Here is a 9,702-nt window from a genome sequence, read left to right as displayed (position 1 = left end):
TCCCACTGATTGAATCACTGGTTGGCTTAAATTCAGGTTACTTGAAGCAGTATAGGATGGCAAGAGTGGGGAGAGAATCCTGATGGATTACAGCAATCAGATCCTGGTCTTGGAGCCCACGAAGGATTATTCTCACATCTACAACCTAACTGCTATACATAGGTGTTGGGAAGGCTATAGATTGTCTGCTGTACATACTATGAGAGATGGCAAATTCAAGATTCCTCATCCTTTTATCTTTTAAACCATAGACGTGAACAATACAGCAGTAACTTTAAGAGCTATGATAAATCTCAGTATTTTTGAGGTCTCTTTCTGACAGATGTAAGAGAAAATGAGATTGTGAGGTTGATTAGCAGAACCTCCTCATTCTTGTTACTCTTGTTATTTTTATTCTATGAATCACATAGAAGTATTATGAATCACTAACTGGTTCAACTCAAAGTCAAACTTAGTCTTAACCTTTGTATCACAGGATGAAAATCAATGATCCTCAACTTGGGAACTATCATAAATATTTTTACCAAAGTTACAAAATGCTTTAGTAAATGATTCACTGAAGCAAAAGATAATTCTTTACATTAATTTTTTAAAACCACGATAAAGTCAGAAGTTAGACAAGTGCATCCTATTCAAAAGGTCCTCTAAAACAATGACACATGTTGAATACTCTTCAACAATGAGGATAGTCCTTAGGGCTACAGTAGGATTTGGTGTAGCTGGTCAGGTGGACAGAATGAGGTCAGAATTTATGAGTTGTGTCACTAGCTTTCTAGAAGGCAGAAAACTAATTGTTTACTTTTTTCTATCAGGAGAAATCATCTTATGAAACTTTTTCACAACTGTCCCATCCATTTGTTGGACAAATATTTTTTATCCCCACAAATCACCTTAAAGGCTTTTTGTAAGTCTAACCCATTGGCTCTGTGAACAATCTTTGCCCTACGGTGTAACAGTGCCTGAGATTGTGGCATAACAGTTTAGGAACTTATTCTCCTGAGTACGAAGACAGGATAGGAGACATAAAGAGGTGCTGGATATGTAAGTTACTCTGTCCTTCTACGTGGCTTCTTGACATACCATGAAAGTCTTCTTTGGGGTGATTTTTTGTGCAATAATGAATGAATCCTTCATCAATATTCTCAGCAGGGTTCCTGAGGAAAGCACTACATTCTAATGGGAATATCTTATGAATAATAAAACTTGAATAAAGAGGTCTAATACACTTCAGCTGTTCATCCCAAACCTCTCTTTCCCTTTCCTTATCTCACGCGGGCCTCCCTTTCTCACCTCCACAGTTACTGATGGAAGTATCTCAGCTACTCTCATTGTGTCCATTTATTTACCAAGAATTTAAAAATCACTAAGAACTTAAAAACTGGGCTGCATGTTATTGAATATTTGAGTAACTCCCAAATGTGTTAAATATCTATCAATATTCCTTAAAGAATGTTCCATGGAACCCAACTGTTAGAAGATGTTTAGAAAAGTCTGTAATTGAATTTTTGATGAAATATATTTAGGAAATTGTGAATTTCATAAATTTGTGCAGACCATTGAAGAACTTCTTAGTATGCATTTCAAGTCCCTAACGAAAAGATCCAGAATGCTGTTAGCACATATTTATTAATGAAATCCTTTTCTTGAAGAGCATTCCATGCAAGACGTCAAAGGAGCATGCTCCTCACCTGGAAAATGCTCCTCACGGCTACATCGCATTTTCTGTGAGTTGATGATTTGATTACCCTTTGTTAACTTTTGTTACTACACATCCTCAGGGTTCTGCTCTGTGATGAGGCCAATTAAGGAAATATTTACCCTTTATGTTAAGGGGTAGAAGGGAAAAAAAGCCAAAGGCCATTTTTTCAGAGAAAGTAGATCTGATTCAAAATGAGGAGTCTCTGATGCATCTCAATTGTCAGAGGGTGGAGGACATTTTCCATTAACCTCTAACTGAATCCTTTTTGCCTACCTTAAAGTACAGTCCATTCTTTTGTCTAAAGAGGATGACCACAAAAACTCAGAAAGTAGTAATCTATGGTTTATGATGATAGAATTTACTGAAGCATTTTTTGTGACCCACGCCTAAAGTGAGACTGAATGCATCACAGGAACACTGCACACTGAGGATCTGGTCTCAGTTACCAGTTCATGTCAGAATGCAGCTTGGAACCACGGGAGCAAAACTTTAATTGCATTCATTAAGGAGCCACAGCTGAAAAGCTCCCAGGCCACTCACAAGGCCGCAATGTGGCCACATGGAAGCGAGGTTCTTCCAGGACTGAATGTTTGGGAAAACGCTCTCTTTATACAAGGCTCTACTGTATTTCATGGCTTTTTGTGACCCGACAGGCTCTAATAAGTTCTCTTATTTGGTGTGGATGTAGGAAATAGTCTCTGTCTCTTCCATAATATTCTTATTTTTTCATATGAAAAAGAAAGAGAAGGTCAGAGTAAGACACAAAAGTGTGCAGGTAGCGTTACGCGTCATCCATAATCCCATTAAACAGTAATAACTGCAATCAGTGTTTTAGTTTATCTATTTTGACATTTTCCTTTGTTCTATATGTATCAATATGTATCAGTTTGATACATGTTTATTTTGCAGAGTGTTCTGCAGATATTTTTGAAGTCTTTGTGGCTCTAATACTATAGGCGAGATTCTATTTTGGGGATATACTCTCCTTAGAAACTCTGGTGACTGAGTTCAGCAATGTAGATGCAAGTTAATCAACAGTTTTTCCCCATACTGTGACCCCCAATATTGGGAAAGTAATTCTACCACAACTTTTCTATAGTGCTTCTAGTTATGATGCATGGCAATCTTAGCAGAAATGGTTTGCGTTTTCCATAAACTAGAATGTGTTCCATTTAAAATGTATCATCCTATATGATCTTCATAACATGGTGTGGAGTATTCTATCTTATCCCTATGTTTCAGGCAAGGAAACCAAGGCACAGAAAGGAAAAACAACTTTCCAGAGTTGAAATTAGTAAGTGGTGGAGCTGAGATTTAAGCTTGGACAGTCAACTTGTGAGTCTGTAATTCTTTGGATGGAGAAGTTTAGGAAGGTAAAGGCTGCCTTTCTTGTGGGCTGGGTATAGTTCTAAGATGCCACCATGATGTTAGCTGGTTTGATTCTAATTCCTTACCATTTTCAGATGCAAGGGTGCTCTCTTAGGAGCAAGGGCAGGGAGTGAGGGGAGGAGAGAAAGAATGAAAGTGCCCCTTAACACAGCAGTAGGCCAGAAGTTAGGGGTGGAAGAAGAGGGAAGGACAGAGTTCTCCGGGCACAGCTCTGGCCAGTGGAGTATAAGAGCAATGGTACATGAATTTTAATTTAATGTTTTCCATTTCTTGCTTTGCAATTTGGTCATGCTCCTGCAAACCATATTTACTCTCTGTTAGCTGGTCTCTGAGGAGCAAAGAAGCTGCAGGTTCTATCCATGTCTGGAGCTTACATTGTGGGGGTGTGGGGAAATGATGACGCAGGCAGTGTCTGAAGAAGCATCCTGGGGCAGCAGTCATGCATAAACGTGGAGAACAAAAACAAGGCCACTCCACTCTGAAAATCAGAAATGCTGCAGGGAGGGCTAGATTTCTTACAGTTCTGTAGATTGGGGCACAGATTTATATTTGGTTATTCAAGGGAAGCTCAATTCTGTAAGTGTTGAAAACTAGGAACACTTAGGTTACACATATAAATAAACATGATAGTAAATTTATTCTTCTGTAATCATAAAACTTGAATGAGGTAATACTTATAGTTCAATGTCTTAGCTTTTTCATATAGCATTTTATTGTTAGGTATGTTATTAATTTAAATTAAATGTCTTTGAAAATACAAATTTTTGATGACAGAATGTTATTATACTAACATTGTATAATTTTCATACATATTTTCCTATTCTTAGACATTTAGGCTATTTTCCAATTTTTGTCTATGTAAATAACAATGTGAGCAAAGATAGCCATTGTGATCATTTCCTGATAACAGAAAAATGCAACATGATATAACAATTAAAACCTAATAGGAAAAAAGGAACAAAATAATGCTTTTAAAGTAGATAATGATTGATATTAATAATTCAAGAGAAAGTATAAAAAATATGTTAAAGTAAGACAGTCCAGAACAATGGTTAAATCCAAGTTTTACATGAAGAAATTGGTAATACTCTTGTACATTAGCAATATCAACTAAAAATTATAGTTTATAAATTTAATTTTTTGTCTATGATTATCTTTTTGCATTAAATGTGTTTCTTATATGCAGCATATTGTTGGGTCTTGCTTCTTGATCTATTCTGCCAGTCTGTGTCTTTTGATTGGTGAGTTGAGACCATTAACATTGATGGTTATAACTGGTATGCATTGGCTTATCCTTGTCATGTTATTTTTCTATTGTTTGCTCCCCCACCCCACCCCATGTTTGTTTGTCTTGCCTAGTGGATTCTTCTATTTGGGGTTCATGAAGTTGTAGTCTTTGTTATCTCTTTCTAGAATATCCTTCAAAACATTTTGGAGGGCTGGTTTGGCAGTCATAAATTTCACAAGATGTGCTTTGACATGGAAGTATCTTATTTCTCCATCAGGGTTGAAAGATAGTTTTGCAGGATACATCAGTCTGGGTTGAAGGTTATTTTCCTTTAGAATTTGAAATAATTCACTCCAAGGTATCCTTGATTTGAGAGTTTGTGCTGAGAAGTCAGCTGTGATTTCGATGGGCTCTCATTTATAGATTTTTCTTTTTCAAACAACTTTTAAGATTCTATTCTTATGTTGAATTTCTGGAATCTTGACTATGATATAACTGACTGTAGATTTTCTTTTGATTGCAGCTGATTGGAGTTCTATACACCTCACTTATCTGTATATCAATTTTTTCTCTCTACCAGGATAGTTGTCTGCAGTAATGTCTGTGAACAGTTTTTTTAAAATAACATTTGTGCTATCTCTTGCTTTTTCATTGACTCCACTTAATTTAAAATTCTTTCCCTTTTCTATCAGCTACTGGATTGACTTCTCATAGTACCATGATATTTTAAAAGAAATACTTCTTTTCATGATTGCTAACTGCAAGACTGTCTTCCATATCTGAGAAACCGTCCTCACGTTGGCTTAATCTGCTTCAGATACTTTCAATGGAATTTTTATTCTCTGGCTATCAGTTTAATCTGCCTTATGGGTTCCCTTTCTTTCCTATGCTGAGCATTCATGGCTTCCATAATTTTCTTAAGCTCCTCTAAGTTTTGGTCTGTATGTGCTCTAGAGTCACCAAGCATGGTTTTCATTGTGGACACCACCTCTGAAGTTACCTGCAGTGGGTCCATCTCAGGGAGAAATTGCCACTAGCGAACACTTCTTTCTTCATTGACCCTTTTCACTCTCTGTGGGCTTCAATTCATGCTTCAAATCTTTCCTAGGTCCAAGGGATCCCCTTTTCTCCTTATCTTCCACACATTGCTATATTCTAGCATTGGGACAGTGTTTCTCAGGCTCTTTCTCTGCTGCTTACCACTCTGCCATCTTGGTGTTCCTCCTTAATTTTTGTCAGAAAATTATTTCTGATTTGACTTTTCTGGAGCCTCTGGTAACAACTGCTTTGTTGTTACCAGCTCAGAGAGGCCAGATGGATGGTTTTGGATTGTCCCACTGCATTGCCCCCCTAGGCTTGCTTTTGGTGCACTGGATGCCTGGGATTGCATCTTGTTTAAATATCTTCTTACTGTCTCTTCTTTTTTTAAAAAGTTTGATTCCTGGAGTAATGCTTGTAAATTGGTTTTATTGCTAGTCTTTAGAAGCTTTAGGAAATTACTACTTCTTTGGGATACCTTCTAGGTACAGCTGGTTTTTGAGTTTTGGTTCTGTTGCAAGATCCTACCTTTTCAATTTGTTGGGGATGAGAAGTCGCTGCCTGTTTGGCTCAGTCCCTAGTTCTTTGGCACTGTGCAACAGTATTTTCTGTGACCTTTAGTCAATTTAAATCTGGGAATTCTGGGAAGAAGAGCTATTTAGAACAATTATGTCACTTTTGGCTATAGTGGTCCCATCAGCACTCACAATAGTAGCAAACACAGCCTATAAAATTAAAAACTGAATTAACTATTAATTTGCCACCTTTAATTATATAAAATAGATTTGTGGTAATATAACAAAACCTATAACCAACCAGAAAATTATATGCAGTGCACAAGTCCTTAATATGTCAAATGAGCCCTCAGGGGTTAAGATTTGAAAGAGGTGAGGGATAAAATAGAGAAGTAGAAGAAGAGGAAGAGATTAGCAGGCTGGGCACAGAGGGTAAGGCTAACATCGAGAAACTGGTGCAGAAAACTGGAGGGAAGGAGAGAAGGAAGAAATAAAAGAACAGAACAGAACCACAATCACAAAAGAGGCTAGAAGCAACATTCACACTCATATAAGAACAAAATGAAACAATGAAGGTGGGAGGAAAACGACAAGAACAAAACAAATGTAGGAGGGGAATCCACTTCCAGGTTTGTCTGTGCTGTCACTCGTAGACAACGTGGGGATAGAGTCCAGATACGTTTTGATTTATCCCAGCAAGCCAGCAGTAAGCTTTTTGGTGGGGGAGTGGAAAATCTCAGGATCCATTCTCCTGAACCTTCTAGGACTAGACTCCTTTGGAGGGCACTTTCCGCAGGTCTGAGCCACTAGGTGGCGCCCACAGCCCCTCTGAGCTCTGAGCTCAACCGGCCCCTCTCCAAAAAGGCTCCAGGCCAATCACTCTCTCAAGGGGGACAACTGAGCCCTCAGCATTCCCCACCAGCCCACGCAGCCCTTCATAACCACTGCTTCCCTCCACTGCTGTGTCTCTCCATGAGACCTCTGGGATTGCCAGCTATCACCATGTGTCCACAGGTGGTTTGAACCACTCCTCTGGCACGGTGAGTCCGGTCTCAGGGAGAAAGCATGAATAGTTACTGTTATAAGCTCAAAAACCAAAATGTGCTGTACTTATTATAACTCGTTCTCTTCCTGTAAAACTTGTGTAATTGCCAGTTAAGTTGCAACCTTGTAGCATACCCACCATGTTAACACCCCCCCCTCAACCCCCCCCCCCCCCCCCCCGTGCCTGTAACTGCTTGTTCCACCTCCCTGGTTCGGTTTATGGAGACTGATCCTAAGACCCTGACCCCTCCCCTTGCGGTTTGCTAGTTTATAACTCCCTGCAGCCCCTGGCTGGCTGCACACGTCTCTGGCTGCTTTTCTGGGACAGTGCTGTCGCTGAGCTTAGCTAATAAAATGCTTCTTTTTAATTTTTGGGGTCCGTCATTTTTCTGCCCATATCAGCTACCTCCTTTTAGTTCATTAAAGTTTCTCTCTTCACTATCTCTGTGGGCTTCGATTCACACTTCAGATCTTTTACTTCCTGGACATAATGTGGTATGCAACTTCCTCTGCCACATACTCCTCCTAAGATGTAGTGCTTCAAAGCAGGCCCAAAAGCAATGGGTCAGCAACCTTGGGCAGAATCCTCCAGAGCTGTGAGTCAAAATAAATTTATCTTCTTTTTAAAGCTGATCATCTTAAGTGTTCTGTCACGGTGATAGAAAGCTGGCATATTCTTTATCAAAAGGGAAAAACATTTAGATCTATATTTGACAAAGATCCTAATATGAAATTTATTTATTTTATTTTTTGGTCTTTTTGAGGCAGGGTTTTGCTATGCAGTTTAGGCTGGCCTTGGGCTCACTTTGTAGCCCAGGCTGGTCTCGAATTTGCAAAGGAAATTGCCTCAGTCTGGCAAGTGCTGGGATTACAAGAGTGTGCCACCATGTCTGGCTCCATGTATGAAATTTAAAATCTTAATTTTAAAAGGTTATGTTGCATAGGAACATTTATGGAATTAAAATAAGCAATGGTTTCTTAAACTAAGCATATGAAATGCAAAGTATAAAAATATTCATGTATAAAGTTTAAAGACAAGCCACACACTGAGAGAAAACATTTGCAATACATGCTATTGACAACAAATTAGGATCCATCCAGGCATGATGACACACATCTGTAATCATAACACTCTGGGAGGCTGAGACAGGAGGACTGCAATTTTGCGCTCAGTCTGAGTGACTTCACAAGATCCCATCTAACAAATAAAAAAAATAATACATACAATAAATGGGCTTGAGATGTAGCACAGTAGAAGACCTATGGTCTATCCCTAGTACCACCTCCTCCAAATAAATAAGTCTAGAATATTTACACATTTAAAAAGCTATCCAAAACAAAGAAATGCTATTTAATAGGGAAATTGGTAAAGAGAACAAACATGCTTATCTTTGTCTCACCTGTAGTGAGCAAAATGTAAGTTAAAGTAACGAGGTACTATCACTCCATCGTACTAGCAAAAATAAAAAAGCCCAACATACTGGTTTGGGGCACGATGTAGAGAAATAGTATTCCCAGCTTGGATCCCAGAAACAATCCCTTTAGAAAGTCATATGGCAACATCTTTAGGGCCTGAAGCACTTATGATAAAACAGAAATTACACAAAGTGTGAAAAAATAAAATGGAAATAAAGTCAGTATTTCTTTCTGTCTGGCTAGTGCCCCGACATCCGGCTCAAATCCTGAACTTCATGTCAGTCCTTTGCTTTATTTTACTCTTTTATCCTATAGTACTCATCCCAGGAAGGATAATGCTTAGTTTTCTGTGGTCTTTGAACCTTTTGTCAATGATAGTATAACATCACACATGCACGTAATCACAAGTGTTTACTGTTGAAGTGTAATGTGATTTTTATTTTTGAGATTCACCCAAATATATGTGTATACTCTGTAGTTTACTTATTTCTTACTGCTAAATTGGAATTTAAAGATTTCATGTTACTTTGCTTGTTGCTCCCAGAATTTAAGGGAGGAAAGCTTGCATGATCTGCTGGGGAAGGAGCCTGGTGGTATGGAGCTGAATATGGACACCTGCAGAGAAAAACGGCAGAGTTGGTTAAGGAGAGAAACTCTTTCAGGCTGTGCCCTACCGACTGCCTCTTCTGATCCAACCCCGCCCCAGCAGCAAATCAGCTATAAGCCCCATAGTCCAATCCCTTTCCAAAAGCCCTGCCTATGAGTATACAAGGCTCTCTGGGGAAATCTACATATAAACCACACATTTGCTTTATTTTTTCATGTTAACTTATAAATTATGCTTCAGATATGTATTTCATCTACTACTGTTTTTACAGAAAATTTTATTGTTCAGTAAGACAAATTCCTTTGATTATTCCATTTTTTTTCAAAATTTCTTTGGTCATCTGAGAAAAGACATTCTCCATTTGCCTAATCAATATCCCACTTGTTTCCCAGAGTGGTTGTTATATCAGAGTTGTTATATCAAATTATCAGAAACAAATTGTGTTGGTTACTTTTCTCACTGTTAAGATAAAATACCTGACACTCATAGTTTAAAGGGAGAAAGGTTTATTTAGCTCATATTTTGTAGAGGATTCAGTCCATAATCGGCTGGCTTCAAAGCAGGTGGCTCATGTGTAGAGCGCATGGTGGCTGGAGCAGAAGACAGCAAAAGCCACAAGAACAAAAGGGTAAAACAACCCCCTTTCTCCCCTTTTATCTTATCCGGACTTCTGGGATTAGGCTGGTGCCAATCCAATCATTGGGCTGACCCAGCAATCACCCGCCCTCAATCCCAGCATCCTTAATTATGAATCAGTCACACATTC

This window comes from Cavia porcellus, unplaced genomic scaffold, assembly GCF_034190915.1.
Source record: "Cavia porcellus strain 051 isolate PalLab524CR breed Dunkin Hartley unplaced genomic scaffold, mCavPor4.1 scaffold_30, whole genome shotgun sequence".
Classification (NCBI taxonomy): Eukaryota; Metazoa; Chordata; class Mammalia; order Rodentia; family Caviidae; genus Cavia; species Cavia porcellus.
This window is presented reverse-complemented; position numbering follows the sequence as displayed.